We start from the raw sequence: 19,071 nt of genomic DNA on the forward strand, positions 1-19,071 counted from the left end.
TAATATTCCATTTTATGTATGTATTATGACTTCTTTATCCATGTTGCTGTTGATGGACATTTAGGTTGTTTGCATGTCCCAGCTATTGTAAATAGTGCTGCAGTGAACATTGGGGTTCATGTGTCTTTTTGAATTATAGTTTTTCTCTGGTTATATCCCTAATAGTGGGATTTCTGGGTCATAGGGTAGTTTCATTTCTAGTTTTTTAAAGAACCTCCATACTGTTCTCCATAGTGGCTATGCCAATTTACATTCCCACCAACAGTGCAAAAGTGTTCTTTTTTCTCAACACCCTCTCCAGCACTTATTGTTTGTAGATTTTTTATGATGGCCATTTTGACTGGTGTAAGGTGATACCTCATTGTAGTTTTGATTTGCCTTTCTGTAATAATTAGTGCTGTTGAGCATCTTTTCATGTGTAAAAATATGGAACCCGTCATGAATTTGTGTGTCGTCCTTGCAAAGGGGTGATGCTAATCTCTGTATCAGTCCAGTTTCAGTATACTTGCTGCTGAAGTGAGCTATCTTTTTTTTTTTTTCCCATTCCTAGGCATTTTGTTTTACCCTTGAATTTTGCATTTCATTTTTAACTTTCCTTCCACTCATGGGTTATGTGAAAATATTTCCACAGTTGTATTCTCAGTTTGTTCAGAATTTTTGATGTGTACATGCATGCTAAGTCATTTTAGTCATGTCCAACTCTTTGTGACGCTATGGACTATAGCCCACTAAGCTCCTCTGTCCATGGAATTCTTCAGGCAAGAATACTGGAGTGGGTTGCCATGCCCTCCTCCAGGGGATCGTCCCAGCCCAGGGACTGAACCCACATCTCTTACATCTCCTGCATCGGAAGGCAGATTCTTATTACTGGTGCCACCTGGGAAGTGCCTTTGATGCATGTAGAATGTAATCCAAAAAATGGAAAAATTGTGTAGAGCGAGTGCAGAGAAAAAGAGAGCTAGCTGGGCAGTCAGGCAAAGAAAAGGAAATTTATTAGAGGGAAACGAGGTGACTAGCCCTTAAGGAGAACCAGCATCCTCTTTCTGATGGCGTCTTTCTTATACTCCACCAATGAAAAATTCTCTGAAGGGATGGTTAGTTTTTAGCCTGTAGCTGAGTCCTGCGGTTACATAGCCAGAGGTCTGGCATCCAGTGGTCTTGTAGCCTTGAGAAGGTAGGTGCCAGCAGGAAGACAGAATGTCATTTGGGCAAGTTGGTCTGTCTCAAGGGTCACTGTGACTTTACCCTTTGTTTGCGAGGTCAACATAATGAGGGATTTTTAACAATAAGCCCCCATGTAAGCCTTATCAAATTGTTAGCATGACTTCGGTTATTTTCAAAATGTAGCCCACAGACCTCCTTGAGTTCTCTTGAAACCTTTTAGGGAGTCCCTCAGGGCAAAAGTATTTCAGAATAATAAAAAGAACATTTTTTTTGCCTTTTTCACTGTATTGATTATTGCACTTAGGGTCAAAATCAATTAAGATTCTTAGCCTTAACAATGATCAAAACAGCGGCACCAAACTGGACTTGTGGTCACTGTATTCTTCACTACCATTCACCCCCAGTAAAAACAAGTAAATAAATATATATGTAAAATTAAAAACCAGGTTTACTGCAAAAATATCTTTGATGAAGCAGGAAAAAATATTAACTCTATTTCACCTAGACACATAAATAAGTGCGCTTGTTTTTTTTAATGTTATGTGTGCTGAAATGGGAAGCATGCATACAAAATAGTTTCCACGAACAAAAGTGTGATGATGGTTGACCCAAAAAAATAATAAATAAAACACTTGTGCAATTACTTTGAGTTGCTAGCTGAATTAGCTGATTTTCTATGAACACCATTTTTACTTGAAAGAATGACTGACAAATTGTGGTTATTTAGACTTGGATATCTGGCAGATGACTTTCTGAAATTGAGTGAAATGAGCCTGTCATTTCAAGAAAAAATAATTTACTATATTTGTTACCAAGGACAACATATGAATATCTGAGAGAAAAATTAGAATTTTGGAAAACTTTTATCTCCACCATAAGTTCAACAGCTTCTCAAAACAAAGAATTTTCTGATGTGATGAATGATGGTGTTCACATTTCAAAGATCTGCATAACTCAGTCAAGCAATATTTTACAAATGAGCAGTGGATAATGATACAAAATCACACACAGATAATAGATCCATTCAAAGTGCAAGATAAACCAACAGATTTTAATGTAGCACAATACAAGTTCATTGTTACATCTTCAGATTCTATTTATCTAGTTTTGCTAGACTTTCAAAGAAGACTATTTCTAAGACTATTATTGAATATGTATTGAAATATATATTGTTGATGTTAAGTTGCTCAGTTGTGTCCAACTCTTTGCTACCCCCATGGACTGCAGCACACCAGGCTTCCCTTCCTTTACTATCTCCCAGAGCTTGCTCAAACTCATGTCCATTGAATCAGTGATCCATCCAACCGTCTCATCCTCTGTCATCCCCTTCTCCTGCCTTCTGTCTTTCCCAGCATCAGGGTCTTTTCCAAGGAGTCAGTTCTTCATATCAGGTGGCCAAAGTATTGGAGCTTGAGCTTTAACATCAGTCCTTCCAATGAATATTCAGGGTTGACTTCCTTTAGGATTGACTAGTTTGATCTTGCTATACAACGGATTCTCAAGTCTTCTTTAGCACCACAATTCAAAATTATAAATTCTTCAGTGCTTAGCCTTCTTTATGATCCTGCTCTCACATCCACACATGACTACTGAAGACCATAGCTTTGACTAGATGGACCTTTGTTGGCAAAGTAGTATCTCTGCTTTTAATATATATTTAATATATTGAATGTATATTGAAAAGGCTGTTGAAAAATTTAAACTCCATATACATGTGAGGCCAGATTTTCATCATCCAAAATGTAAGGTATAATAGATTGAATGCAGAAGCAGATTTAAGAATCTAGACATTAAGCCAAAATTAAATAGATTTGAAAATTTATAAAATAAGACAATAAAATAATTAAAATAAAATAACTTTTAAAAATAAATTAAAAAACTCAGTAGATTTTCTTTTAGAGCTATGATTATTTTTCACCTAAAATATTATTTTAACATATTATTGTTTTACTATTTATAAATTAATTTTTTAATGATTTCTCTTTTAATCTCCAATATAGTAAAATGTTAGTATAAAGTTATGACCCACCTAGACAGCATATTAAAAAGCAGAGACATTACTCTGTCAACAAAGGTCCATCTAGTCAAGGCTATGGTTTTTCCAGTCATGTATGAGAGTTGGACTGTGAAGAAAGCTGAGAGCCAAAGAACTGATGCTTTTGAACTGTGGTGTTGGAGAAGACTCTTGAGAGTCCCTTGGACTGCAAGGAGATCCAACCAGTCCATTCTAAAGGAGATCAGTCCTGGGTGTTCATTGCAGGGACTGATGTTGGAGCTGAAACTCTTACTTTGGCCACCTGATGGGAAGAACTGACTCATTTGAAAAGACCCTGATGCTGGGAAAGATTGAGGGTGGGAAGAGAAGGGGACAACAGAGGATGAGATGGTGGGATGGCATCACTGACTCAATGGACATGGGTTTGGGTAGACTCCGGGAGTTAATGATGGATGGGGACACCTGACGTGCTGAGGTTCATGGGGTCACAAAGAGTTGGACATGACTGAGTGACTGAACGATATAAGCAAAAGCTTTTGGAGGTCCTCAATAATATTAATAATACAAAGAGGTCCTGAGATCAAAACTTTATATGACAAGGATGAATTTGATAATTCTTCTTCTATGGTAAATACATTTATGTCTTTTACATTATGGCCATGTCTTAGTTGAAACTACTATAATGTGGGTAACTGAGTCTGGGAAGTTATGCTGAATAAGGAATATATTTATTACATTATACTAGTGTGTTTTCCATTACTGTGACATGAGCTGCATATATCATCAGTTTAACTCAGTAAGTTCTAATAAATGTAAGAAGTGTTGGAAAGCAAGCCAGAGATTACAAAAGATAAATATTCTGATACTCTTGTTTGGATTTTCAACATCTCTCAACTAAAACAATGTAAAATTTTTCTATTGGTCTTTTTTCATATAGGTACCTTTCCTACTTAAACCTCCCTCCCCTCCACACTAGTAACCTTTCAAACAGGCACATCAAGTCTCCACTGTTTAAAAGTATTAGTGACATCCAGGGATAAAAGCTCAGTTTATTCAGGATGACTGGCTCCTGTGAGCTGTTGGGTTTGTCTCTTCTCTGTAGTCTATCTACTCTACCATGTGCCCCCCAGATATACTGCATTTCTGTGCATATCTGAACTGTTTTTGTCTCCTGGCCTTTGCTGCTGCTGCGTTTTCTGCCTGAAAAGCCACGATCTCTTCTTCCCTCAAGAATGACTCATTTCCTTTCTGTGCTATGGCTGTGCCTGGAACAGACTTCCATCATAGCAACCACTGCACTTTATGGTGCTTATTTTTTGGCTTCCTTTTCATGTGCTGTACCTTCTCTGCAACACATTTCAGCCTATTCTCTGATGTAACAGGATCATCGGGGGCACCTAAGTACTCAATAGGGGATTTCCAGGTGGTGTTAGTGGTAAAAGATCCCAATCTGCCTCCCAATGCAGGAGACACAAGAGATGCAGGTTCAGTTCCTGAGTGGGGAAGATCCCGTGGAGGAGGAAAATGGCAACCCACTCCAGTATTCTTGCCTAAAGAGTTCCATGGAGAAGAGAAGCCTGGTAGACTATAGTCCATGGGGTCGCGAAGGATGGACACAACCGAGAAACTGAGCATACACATACACACACACAGACACACACACACACACACACACACACACAATTCTATACTTTAAATAATGTTTCCGTAAATATATTTATTGGTAAAACTATACTTCAGTTCAGTTGCTCAGTCGTGTCCGACTCAAGCACATAATAATCTTAATATTTTTGTGCAAATTCCAAACTCCTATCACAGAGTCCATATATGCTATGATTAAACACTGTTTTTCAAAGTAACTCTGAATTTTTTTTTCTTATTGTTAACTTTAGTTAAAAATGACTTGACTTAATTCAGAGAAATTTTATTACTTCCTATTTAATCTGTTGGAGTTGTATTTTGTTTTTTGCTTCAGTCAAATTTTTAAAAAAATTATCCAAGGATTATCCTCTTAGTTATAAAAATTAGTAAAGTTATAGAAAAACAGAATATTTTAAAAGTATAAAGACTATAATATTCATATCTTATAATCTTTTGTGTGATTTTTTTGCCAACAAGATATATTGCTTTTGACACTGTAATATTTTCTTCTAAATAATTTTTATTTCTGTTGTTTTGGGGGAATTTTTTTGCTGTTTCTTAGGATTCCTATGGTGTTTGCAATTTTTTATCTATCAGGTGTTATATCTTAAACATTTTTTTCATGCTGTCAGAAATTTTTTAAAAAGATCATTTTAATGGCTCCATAGTATTCCATCACAGAGTTTTACTTTTATTTAATTATTCTAACAATTATGGAAATGTTTCTTTCTAATTGGATAATTACTTTTGAGGTAAACTTTAACACATTAAAATATCATGCATTTTAGAGTTCTATTAATAATCATCAGATCTTTTGTTGTATAAAATAGAGCCAAAAAACAGAATTCCCACATTGCCTGTGTAGTGCACACAGGATGAAAGTTCAGTCAACCAACACATGTGGGGCAAACAATTTCAGGTGTGTGGTTTCATGCAGTAGGCTCCTTAGCTTTCACCTTTGGTTGTTCCGGATCTGCACTGAGGGTAGAGCTTAGGTTGGTTCACTATTCTTATTCACTCCTCCTCTTACAGTTTGTTCAGAATATATCCTTTTGTGTTCATTTTCTCACATTTTCCCCTACTTTCAGAAATAGAGACAAAATAACCTAAATATTAACATGGAACAAAAACTACACAAAAACTGTTGCACTGTTTGCTTTTTTTTTTTTTTTTTACCACTTTCCAGTAGCATATAACACTCTTCTTAGATATTCAGATACAGTTTTAAAGAGACTTAAAGTTCCCATTAAAATATGTCTTTAACAAGTGTATTGAATAATATGAGACTTGAAAGGGAAGTAAAGAAATGGTAATCATTTTACAGTTCTCATTTATCCTTCAATTATGTGTGCATGCTAAGTTGCTTCAGTTGTGTCCAACTCTTTGTGATCCCATGCACTATAGCCCACAAGGCTCCTCTGTCCATGGGATTTTCCAGGCAAGAATACTGAAGTGGGTTGCCTTTTCCTCCTCCAGGGGAGCTTCCCGAGTTAGGGATCCAACCTTCAACTCCTGGGTCTCCAGCATTGCAGGTGGATTCTTTACCACTGAGCCACTGAGGAAGCCTACATAGTACCTTAATCTAATCCATTTTCAAACGCACCAGTTTAATACTATTTTACTGGGAGGTACCTGAATATATTTCAGTATTCCTGCAGCTCCCTTTGGAGGTTTCTGCTTTTATGATTATTATCTTCCTTCCAATGTACTACATCTCTTATTTCTCTTACATTGGCAGGTAGATTCTTTACCACTAACACCATGTGGGAAGCCCTTCAATTATATGTAGTTATAGGTTTGATATTGTTAGCAGAGAATCTGGTTGAGACCCCTCCTCCTGTTAGCCTTGGTTCTTGGTGACGATGCAAAGAAGAATCTGAGGTCTTATCTGTTGCACGAGAATTTATTGAAGATAAAGGAAGAGGGAACATCTCAAAAGAGAGGTGGGCCAGGTCAAGGGAAGCAATGACCCTGGAGGGCTGAGGTGTAGAGTTTTTAAGGCAAGCTTATTTGCATAATCCATGGGGTCCATTGACTGAGATTATATAATAAGAGGTTCTACTGTACACATCCTTCACATATTTCAGTCTATTATAATTAGATGTATCTACTCATGGGATATTTATGAACAGTTAATGAGCCCAATGGCTGCCAAAGTTTACCTAAGTACATGATAGTGTGAGGTGTGCACATGTGCCAGAGGGGGGAAGGTCCCTACAGTCAGCCAGTGGAGGGTTTTTCTGATCCCCTGACTATTTTGGAGTACCGTTGGGGGCTTTGTGGGACAGGGTCGGTAAATAGCTTGGTGGGATTAGGCGGCCATTGGATGTTTAGCTGATGGGGCCACCTCTTGTTGCTCATGGCTGACTTCCTGCCTAACAATATTATCTAAGAAAGGATCGTTCATATCCTCCATGATGTGGAAGAATCACATTAGATCCCCAAACCAGGGTAACATTACAGTGTTAAAAACAATTTATGTTTTCATTTTGTCTTGAAGTCTAGTAATTTATACCCGCTAGTAATAAATCTCAGTGTATACATCTAATTCTCAGAGCATAATCTATACATCAGAGCTTTGAAAGAGGTTGTTATTTTCAAGGCCAGTCAAAATGACCTAAGAAAATTTTCTTTCTTCTCCTGAATTTGGCAGTGGTAATAGACAAGTGGCTTCTCTGGTAGCTCAGTGGTCAAAAATCCGCCTACCAAAACAGGAGTCTCGGGTTCAATTTCTGGATTGGGAAGACCCCTGGGAAAAGAAAATAGGAACCCACTCTAGTATTCTTGTCTGGGAAATCCCACGGAAAAAGAAGCCTGGCTTCTTTTTTATGCCATGAGGTCATAAAGAGTCAGACATGACTTAGCAACTAAACAGTAGACAAGTAGTCACCTTCTTTCTTCTTAGCATAACTCTGACTGTGTAGGTACCACCCTCCTCAGGACATTGAAGGGTCATGAGAAACTGGTCTGTCTCAATTCTCCACCCAGTTCTAGGAGTGGCCTAATGATCCTAGGGGTGACCTCATTCACATCATCAATGATTGATTTAGCAATAGACGTGTTATGCCATATTAACTAATGAAATATAGAATGTCTACCATGGGGCTTCTAGAAAAACTCACTGCTCTCCTAAGAAAAAGCCACTGTCCATTGAGTCAGTGATGTCATCCAACCATCTCATCTTCTGTCATCCCCTTCTCCTCCCACATTCAATCTTTCCCAGCATCAGTGTCTTTTTAAATGAATTAACTCTTCACATCAGGTGGCCAAAGTTCAAGCCATCTTGAAGCCAAAAACTCATTAACCAAAATCAAAAAATTAACAAAAGGAGTGAAATGCTTGGCATATAAAATGTAATGTTATATATTACTATCTAGAATTATTTAAAATTATAGTGAGTTGAGTCCATATCATATTTATGATGAACATATATACTGATTGCTCAATCTGATAGACAAATGCAGGAAACATTGACCAATAACACTGTCTAAACATTGTAAATACTAAATGTTTTAGCATTCATATTTACTGGGCCTTGGAGTAGAGCAGTCAGGAAGTTGGTCAACAAGAAATAATTTTCTCAGTCATTCATCCACTTATTATTCACTCACTTTACAAATATGGCTTGAGAGCCTACTATGTATAACACTAGGTTTCAAGATACCATCTTTTAAGTACTTGAATTCTAAGAATATAAGCTGGCTATATAAAAAAATATTTTAAAAACATAGAATTTATCGCTTCTTTGAGATTCTGAATATATTGCATACCATCTCTAAACCTCAGCATTACTGATCTTAATAAAGTCAATATTCTTATTTATGTGTACTATTTCAATGCAAATGCAGTACTGTGATTTGACTGGTCATAATGGGATTCAAAATTTCAGTTTAAATTTGGAACAAAGATTTTTCTCTATTGTAATGCCAAACATAACACCAAAGGTAATTAATAGACATTCCAAAAGGAATAATCACTTTTGACTTTAGGCAAAAAGAAAATTATGTAAAGAAATACAGTAATAATTCAAATATTACAGTCATTATTTCTATAAAATTCTTCTTGAATTCCTTTAGAGGAGTAAAGCATACAGAAATGATCAAGGCATTCTGATTCATAAACAGAAAAGAAAGAGAGTCAGTAATTATCACTGTTTACATGATTATCATTGTGGCATGAGTTTCTTTTATAATTCAGAATTTTTAGTATATTTATAGAGTTGTGCAACCATTACTACAACTTAATTTTAGAACACTTCCATTGAGCTGAAAAGAAACATAACGCGCATCTGTATTCACTCCTCACCCGCATTGTCAGTCCTAGGCAAACACCATTTAGTTTCTGCCTCCATACATTTGCATTTTCTAGACATTTCATATGAATTTGAATAATGTATTATGTTATTTTCTGTGTCTTGCTTCTTAACATTATATCTCTGCTCTTCACCCATATTGTAGCATGTATCAGTACTATTATTTTTAATTGCTCAGTAATATTTCATTGTATGCATATACCATATTTGTTTATTCATTCACCAATTAATGGACATGTGGGAAGTTTCTACTTTTTGGCTATTATGATAAGACTGCTCTGAATATTCCCATACAGGTTTTTGTATGCGTGTATGTTTCCATTTCCCTTTCTTGCTTTGGGGTAAAATTACTAGGTCATACAATATACCAATGCTTAACATTGTGAGAAACTACCGAAGTGTTCTCCAAAATGTCTGTACCATTTCATATTCCTGCCAGCAATATACGAGGGTTCCAGTTTTTCTACATCCTCAACACCGCTTGTTTTCATCTGTCTTTCTTATTATACCCGTTCTAGTAGATGTGATGTGGTATCTCATTGTGATTTTGATTTGCCTTTCCCTCATGGATAATGATTGCTGAACATCGTTTGATGTGCTTATTGATTCAGGTATCTACTTTGAGCAAATATTTATCCAAATCCTGTGCTTATTTTTACACTGGGTTTTTGTCTTTTTATTATTGACTTGTAAGAGGTTGTTAAAAATATTCTGCATATAATTCCTTATCTGCTATGTAATTTGCAAATGATTTCTCCTGTTCTTTGGCTTGTATTTATTCTCTTAATGGTGCCTTTTGAACTACAAATCACTTTTATGCAGTGCAATTTATCAATTTTTTTCTTTGATTGCTTGTGCTTTTGGTGTTATTTATACCTAAGAAATCATTACCTCACCTAAGGTCATGATGAATTACTTGTATTTCTCAAACAATTTTATTGTTTTAGCTCTAACATTTATATCTATGATTCATCTTGAATTAATTTTTGTATGATGTTATACATAGTCCCAAATTCTTCCTTTTGCATGTGGGTGTCTAGTTTTTCCAGCACCAAATGTTGAAAAAAATTAATTCTTTCCCCATCAAATTGTCTTGGTGTCTTTTTCAAAAATCAGTTGGCCAGCGTCTTATTAGTTGCTAATCAAAAGCTAAATTGATAAAAATTTTTATCAAAGTAATGTTCTCGTCTTATTCAAGAATGAATCAGAATAAAAGCCTTTGATACTTTATAAATATCAGATGTCTAAATATTAAGGAAACTATATGGTTACTTTATGAGACCTTATACTATAAAATGTTCTGAAAAAAATGTTCTGTGTTTTAGGTCTTTATTTTTGCTGTAGGCTTTGAATTTTTAACTATTGCATTTTATCTCTCAGTCTTGGGAGATGGCATTGTTATTCCAAGTATAATATTTTATTGATTAATGCAGCAATTATTGTGTGCCTTTCACAAGTGTGCACTTTGCACGTTATAGTGAAAAATGCAAACATGGATGCTATTCTCAAGGTGTTTATGTATTAAGACAGAAAATAAGACATTCACAAGTAAATATAATAAGAGTTAAAAGTTGGCAAGTAATGTGAGAATTGCTGATAAATGCTTATGGGAATTTAAAGATGACTTGCTATTTATTTTGGAGAAGCACCAGTGGATAAGAGATTAACAGTCTATGTGACAGCAAATTTAGCTCTCCATTGGCCTATAAAAATGGTTAAGGTGATTACAAAAATTAGGCATCAAGTATCTGATTGATGAATATAAATAGCTATCAAGAAGTATCACCTGTGGAAAAAAATTATGAATAATAATCATTGTACATGACATGCTAGTTATCAATTTGTTGTCTCTTAGCTCTAAGTTCACCATTTGGAACCTAGACAGCTATAGGGCTTTTTAAGCACTAGTTCTTTGTCAGTGAAAATGTTAGTCAACCAGTCCATATCTGACTCTTTGGAACCCCATGTACTCTAGTCTGCTAGGCTCCTCTGTCCATGGGATTCTCCAGGACAGAGGATCCTGGAAGAGGGTAGCCATTATCCTTCTCCAGGGCATCTTCCTAACCCAGGGATCAAACCCGGGTCTCCCACGTTGCAGGCATGTTCTTTACTATCTGAGCCACTAGGGCAGGCTTTTGTCAGGGAAGCTTTGTCAGTAGAGGTACCAAAAGGAACATTGCTTAAGGAAGGGGCTGCTCTCCCTGCTATATTTTGTTTTTACTTGCTCCTGGTGCACTGTCTATCAGGGATGTGTGTGTATGGTGACATGTAGTGATATTCTGCCACAGCCTAGTTGGGGCAGCCCATGGTGACTTCAGAACCCAGATAAGGGCAGTGACCACTTTGCCACAGCCCTCCTAACCAGAGACCTCTTGCTCCTTGACTCCCAGAGTAGTGCCCCACTCCTGAGGGCCCATCTTTAAGACCAACTTGGGTAACTGGGTTCTGAAGTGTTGTTCCTGCTTGCCTGACAGTTATGACCCGGCACTGGCCTGAACACCCCCACAAACTACGCTGCTGTACAGCTACCCCTCGTCCAGTGAGCTCTGAAACACCGCCTTAAGAAGGGCAACACTTCTCTGTCTTCCTTTCTATTTCCCTCAGCCCTAGCATTCCCTTTAGACTTTTCTTACATCTTTTTATTTACTCAGCCATAATAACTTAATAATCCTTATATTAAAGTCTTCCTGTTTAAATTTACATGTGGTTTCTATCACTTGATTGGATCCCCAATTAGTACCTATTGCTATAAAATCTTTTGCTCAGTTAATATTATTGATTTTTCCAGTTCTTCAGTTTAGAGCGATAAAGGGTTAATTTCACATCACTATCCCGGGCTTCCCTGCTGGCTCGGTGGTGAAGAATCCTAATTTCTACATAGAAATTATAGAAAAATTTCTATATTTCCTCTATTTGTATATTTCTCAAAGGATTATAATCCTATAATATAATTATACAAATTATATATATAATATATAATTATATAATTAAATCTTATGTAATTAATGTAAATTAATGATATTATATAGTTATTACCCTGATATAATTTTTAAAGAATTGGAGCGGACATATTAGAAAATAACAAGTAAAATATTATATGGAAGATTATACCAGTTATTTGGGGATATTGCATTTTTAAAACTATCTCTAGGGGCTTCCCAGGTGGCTCAGACAGTAAAGAATCTGCCTGCAATGCAAGAGACCCAGCTTCGATCCCTGGGTTGGGAAGATCCCCTGGAGGAGGAAATGACAACCCACTCTAGTATTCTTGCCTGGAGAATCCCATGGACAGAGGAGCCTGGCAGGTTGCAGCCTTTGGGGTTGCAAAAACTTGAACATGACTTAGCAACTGAGCACACACATCCCTAGAAAAGAATTAGAGACGTGTGACATATTTCCTCACATGGCATCATGGAAGGTGACTTTTTAACTAGTAAATATTGCCTGTGGTCTAGCATCCCATTCACAAATAAGAATTAGGCATTCATTTACTGAGTCAAGTGTCATTGATCCTATTCCCAGTTCAAGTACTTGGTTTCATATTGAGTTACCCATATAATAGATTTTGTAGGAGTTGATTATTTTGGCCAAAGAAATAGAAAGAGGGAGATTTAAACTATTGTCAAATTTTGTCTTTAAATTAGCAAAGTTATACAAAAGTATAATACAACTCCTAAATCTTAAAGTGAGGTTGTGTTTTTTTTTTTCCAAAAACATTGATTTAGTTAAATACAGTAAGATTATTTCACCATTTGTTGTACTTCTTAAAACTCAAATATTTCTTATTTATATCACTGTTCTAAATTTCAGTCAATATTTTCTTCACTTTGAACATATATGCCAAATTAAAGATTGGCCAGCCAGATTGCTATTTAGGCATGTAGTCATTCTCATCTTGAATATTAATATAATACAATTTTATTACTATTTTATGTAATGTGCCAATATAAATCTTTTGAAATATCAGTATTCTAAAATATAGAAGCAGAAAAGAAGTTTGTTTGGCAAATAACTTTAATATTTAGTTTTTGGCCAATTTAGCCAATTTAGTTGTTGGCTCTTGTAACTAGAGAAAGATAAAATAAGGTTTTTCTTTCAAGTAGCTTTAATTAGTAAAAGATTTACAAATCTCACATTCATATTACTAACTCAAAAGATGCAGTTCTCTAATATTAATCTCAGTGCACACCCACATATATACATATATATAAGTTTCTTGAAAATCCTTAAATATTCATTTGAGAAGAAAATAATCTAAGTAGCATAACATGGAGTTATTTTTAGAAATATTTGTGTGCAATCTGCATTGTTTAGAGTATTTTCTTATCAAATGCATATATAACAATTCTCAAGAAATATGTGTACTCCATGTATCTGGATACAAGCTTTCCAATTCTCCAAACATCTAGAACTTAACCTAAAATCGAGTTGAATATATAGGCTTTTGAACATTCCAAATATCTTTTCATATCTTTTGCTTCAAATTGAAGTCTAGATAAACTCAAATATAAATTTTTCAAAATAGATTCCTATTTAAAGCAGATCTTTTAAACCTGGCATTGGAAAGATCAAATTAATAGCGACTAGAAGATGAAATAGAGATGGAGATATACAGAATTAGGCATTCTCATCAAGGTAAGAAGGACTTTCCCAGATGGCTCAGCAGATAAAGAATCTTCCTGCAATGGAGACCAGAGACCCAGGAAATGTGGGTTTGATCCCTGGGTCGGCAAGATCCCTGGAGAAGGGAATGGCAACCCACCCCAGTATTCTTGTTTGAAAAATCCCATGGACAGAGAGTCCAGCGGGACTCTACAGTCCAAAGGGTCTCAAACAGTGCAACATGACTGAGCAACAGAGTGCATGCTCCATGTGTGCACGTGTGTGCATGTGCGCGCACGCACACACATCTAGGTAAAAAGGGGAAGAACTTAAACATTAAAACAAAGCATACCCACCATGTATTTATAAAGTCGTAAATAAAAAGTGTATAATATTTTTAGATTTCCAGCAGAAATGGTGAATGCATACAGTATTTTGCAAATTCCGTGAAAGGGCACATTTGAGATATTTGAGAAAAATGATTGAAGAATTTTAGGACCTTTATCTTAACTCAATATCTTGAGACAGCCTAAAAAATGAGAAAATAAAACATAAAAACCATACATATATTGAAATTGATAGTCACCTAGAATAACACAGATAAAAATAAAGCCTGTGAGTAGAGACTGTGTCCGACCAATTTAATTTCCTTTGTGACAAAGTAAAAAGTCATGTTGATTAAGACAAAAATAATAAATATCACTTATCTGTGCTTTGGGGATGCTTTCATATATCTGTACTTGATCTTTTTTTATGATCTTTTATTATTAATTCCCAACTTTCATGTAAGAATTATGAAGAAACACCAAATGAAAGAAGGTGAACTTTCAGTGTCTGTTGAGAGTAACAATACACTTTTTCAAAAACGGCATCTGTGAAAAAATTTATATTTTGTTTTATCATGTATATAATTACATAATTGAAAGAGATTATGATATGAATGTGTACATGGCATGTATTCAGCATGAATCAAAAGCCAGAGTGGGCATTACAGATTTTAGAATCTCTAGAATAACTCTGAGCCTGATTTCTTGAAATTATTGGTTTATTAATTTAGTTTAATTTAAAATTAATTGTTAAGTATTCAAGTGATTCAGGATGGTTAACAATGATTTCATGATTTCATGCAGAAATATACTAATTACACCATTGAAATCAACCCAGAGATTATTACTATTTAGTAACTTTTCACTGACCTCAATGTTGAAATTGGGAATTAGAGTATACATGGTATATAATAAATCATATTAATAGCTCTGAGGGATTCAAGAATAGAACACAGGATAAACTTGAAACTTTTAGAAGCTGACAGACTCTGAAGTTCAACCAAGGTTAGATTTTGAATCAAGAACAAACTATTAAGCATAAATATCATAAGATGTTGGGAAAACTAGTCACGAGTTGGTGGAATCAAGACCCGTATGTTTAACAAGAAGTCAGTGTTTCTGATTAATAGTAGGAAGAGGATCATAGGATGTTTTTATATGTAAAGACTGATTTTATTTTTTCAACCCTTTTTATAAATGTCAAATTGACTTGTGCAGATATAGGCTAAATGAATACAGATACCCTATTACTGAAACAATTTGTAAAGAAAATTATGCAAAAATTAGGAATCATCTTTTATTGCTGTTGTTGCTGTTTAGTTGCTAAGTCATGTCCTACTTTTTGAGACCCCATGGACTATAGCCCATCAGGCCCTTCTGTCCATGGGATTTTCCAGGCAAGAATATTGGAGTGGATTGCCATTTCCTTCTCCAGGGGATCTTCATAACCCAGGAATTATCTTTATGCTATTTGTAATTACTATTATTCCTTTAGAGTCTCTGAGCAGCTCAGTGAATTTGGGAAGAAATTGGAAAGGAGCAGGTGAACAATGCAAATAATTACATGGTGTCAATTACAGGACCTTAAAAGATTGGAAATTTTTCAGATTGGAAAAGAGCACTGAAGGGAGAGGTGATAACTGTTTTCAAATGTATCTAGGTTTGTTGCAAGGAGAGTATGTAATTGTATCTTTTTTAATCTCTGTAAAAAGATAAATTACTGGCAATGGGCATAAATGGTACCAAGAGAACTTCATGTTTTTTTTTCTTCTTCTTCCAAAAGTGATTTGATCTGACTTAAAAAACCAAATACAGTATAAATCAAAATAATAAAGACCAACAAGCTAAAAGGAGTGGTGAATTTGATGTTCCAAAACCTAGAAAAGATATGACTTATACTTGGTTCTGAACTTAACTTTGTGCTTCTAACGTTAACTAGCTAAAGGGAAAGCATGGAGGGTCATGGGGTACATAAATAGACCTCATTGTCTACACAAGAAAGTTAATGAAGGGGACACACTGGAAATCTCTGCTATCCCTGGATCATCTAGCATGTAACTGGGCATGGTTGTAGTTTAATAGTTTCTTTGGTTGATTAATTGATTGCTTGCTATTTCGTGAGCTGTTGTTGTTGCTGAATTCCATTCTACCATATGCCTGCCACTGTATGTCTGTCGTTGTTCAGTCAGAGTCATGTCCAGCTCTTTACAACTCCATGGACTGCAGCACTCCAGGCTTCCCTGTCCCTCACCATCTCCTGGAGATTGCCCAAGTTCATGTCCATTGAATTTGTGATGCCATCCAACCATTTTACTCTCTGTTGCCCTCTTCTCCTCCTGCCTTCAATCTTTCAGAACATCAGGGTCTTTTCGAATGAGTTGGCTGTTGGCATAAGGTAACCAAAGCATTGGACCTTCAGCTTCAGCATCAGTTCTTCCAATGAGTATTCAGGGTTGATTTCCTTTAAGATTGATTGGTTTGATCTCCTTGCAGTCCAAGGGACACTCAAGAGTCTTCTCCAGCACAACAGTTCGAAACCATCAGTTCTTCAGCACTCTGCCTTCTTTATGGTCCTGCTCTCATATCCATACATGACTACTGAAAACACCTTAACCTTGATTGTATGGACCTTTGTCAGCAAAGTGATGTCTCTGGTTTTCAACACACTCTCTAGGTTTATCAAACCTGCCAAGAGGCAATCTTCTTCTAATCTCAAGGCTGCAGTTACGGGTCAACTGTATGTCTATGCCAACTAATTAGAAATTTCTGGTATTTTTATCACATGCAACTTACTTTCTGCACTTGGCCCTACTTTGTAACATCTAAAACACTAGCTATTTTTATACTAGGATTTTTTGAATTTTGAGGTGCAAAACATTCTGAACGTTTCTTACTTCTGCCAGAAAATTATGTAATAACGTATAAAACTGACTATATGTGGAAAATAAATTCGGCTCAATTGAATATTCTGGGTACAACTTAGTATCACCTACACAATAACTTCTTCTGGCAGATGTTCTGCAAGGTCTAAATTGGTCATTTTAAAGGACACTTTCAACACTCGATTCATTAAGTGACATAGAGACTCCCTTTGCAGGTAACCCCTTCTGACAGATCCATCAGGATACAGTCTCCTTAAAATCAGTCATTCTTCATGTGCCATTCTTTTCTTTCTTTTAAAATGTGGAGGGTATAGTAACAATGGCTGCCCTTCTCCATTCTTTATAACACAGAGTTCTGATATCCCAAGTAGCCGCTTGTTCAAGTGCTTGAAATTATATTAGACCATTTTTTGAGAAAGATTTGGCCTGGAGGGATTCCTTGAGTCTACTTTTAAGGAAAGTTAGGATGACTCAATTTCTCAGTGAGAAAACATATTGTAATGATAAATGTTTCTAACCAAATATCAGCCCTGCTGCCTGAATTTCTGCTTTTATAACAAGAGCATTGAACTGTAAAACAGTAGACCCAGATTTCAATTTCAAACTTTCACAAGCTATCTGACTGGAGCTAGTCACTCCATTATCTGTGGTACCTAACTTTATTGAACCTTCATTTTCTCCTTTACAAGGTAGACAGTTAAAATTTTAAGAATCTGTTATGTACAAAGTGTCCTTACATTTTTAACGGGGGGAAGGGGAGGTGTCAGGGAATGCTTGTTTCCAAGGCATAAAAGCACATTCAAGTTAGTACAGGTCAAATGGGTTATTTATTGGAAATCCCACAGACCAAAACACAGCTAAGACGTAAGGAGACTAAACTGAACTGAGAAGTCGGAAGCCACATCACAACAGCTCCCTCTGGCTCACTGCATGCTTGCTTCTTATCTCTGCTGCCCTGTCTTTTATGCTTTGGCTGCTGTCCTCTGCTTGCTCAGGGCTGGAGAGCGCTTCCCAGACTCAACCCTGGGTCACTGCGTTCAGGTGCTTATAGTGTTCTGACTCACTCAGTCTCACTCCAATCTAGTCATTCTCCGGAAAGAGAACCCTATTGGCTCAGATAAGCTTGTGGATTGGTTCCATTGTGATCTGTGTCCTCATTTCACCTACCAGGCTGTGGCCCCCGGAAGGGATGGGAAAGTCAGGTGGTGCAAACCTGGTCACTTAGGTTCATCTTTCAGCCCTGGTTGCACATGGGGCTGAGTAAGCACCCTAAGTGTTATTATAAGAATTAATTACATTTTACAAATGATGAAACTGAACTGAGGGAAGTCAAAAAACTATTTTAAATGTCAGTTTACTAAGGGTTAGAGCCAAAATCTGAACCAAGATATCCTCTTTGAGTTCAGTGATCTCACTCCAAAACTTTCATGGTTGACAGAATAAACCTCCAGGTCAGAAGTGACCATTCCTCTATTTAAATTATTGAATCATGGATTCCTCTCTAATCAGTAAACTGATACTTGCATGAATTAATTTAATTCCTTAGGTATCAAATACTTGATTTTGATATTTATAAAGTATGCCTTACCTAGTTTATTCATCTATACCAGTGTTTATCAACATGTGCCCATTGATTAAATATAAACCCCCTATCTTAATCACCTGAACAAGTGGTTTAAAAACAGATTCCAGGCCCAACTTCAGATCTCTGAAACAAAAATACTTGGGTGGCTTTGGACTTGTGTTTTCCAAATCTTCCCCAGGTGATTTTTATGAATAAAATCATTTATATCCTCAAGGTTCAGTATCTATTAAATAAATTATATACCCTATTATTTTAGTTCCCCACAAATTAAAAAAATTCACTTAATTAAACTTTAATGTTCCATTTTTAAATTTTGTAGAAAGGAGAATTTTTATCTGAATGAAGCTCTGAAAATTTTTATTATCACTCTATGTTTGAGTTCCCTTAGTTTGGTGATGACATATATATTAAAGTGAGATGTGGGAGGACAGTGGATTTGCCCTTCTTAATGACCTGGGACTGGGCAGATGACCTGGGTCAGCCTCTGATTGTGAATTCATTCATGTATTCATTCATTCAAGAAAACATTTACTGAACACAGTGTGGCTCGTGTGTTGGTTCTC

At 36.0% G+C, this 19,071-nt stretch overlaps 1 non-coding gene across 1 annotated transcript; it reads right to left on the reverse strand.

The window, feature by feature from the left end:
• Positions 1-420: 420 nt before the first annotated feature.
• On the reverse strand, positions 421-524 carry LOC128044017 (U6 spliceosomal RNA). The gene has a single exon (XR_008199009.1). It is a non-coding gene; the product is annotated as a U6 spliceosomal RNA (small nuclear RNA).
• Positions 525-19,071: the final 18,547 nt, after the last annotated feature.

This window comes from Budorcas taxicolor, chromosome 2 (genome assembly GCF_023091745.1).
Source record: "Budorcas taxicolor isolate Tak-1 chromosome 2, Takin1.1, whole genome shotgun sequence".
Taxonomy (NCBI): Eukaryota; Metazoa; Chordata; class Mammalia; order Artiodactyla; family Bovidae; genus Budorcas; species Budorcas taxicolor.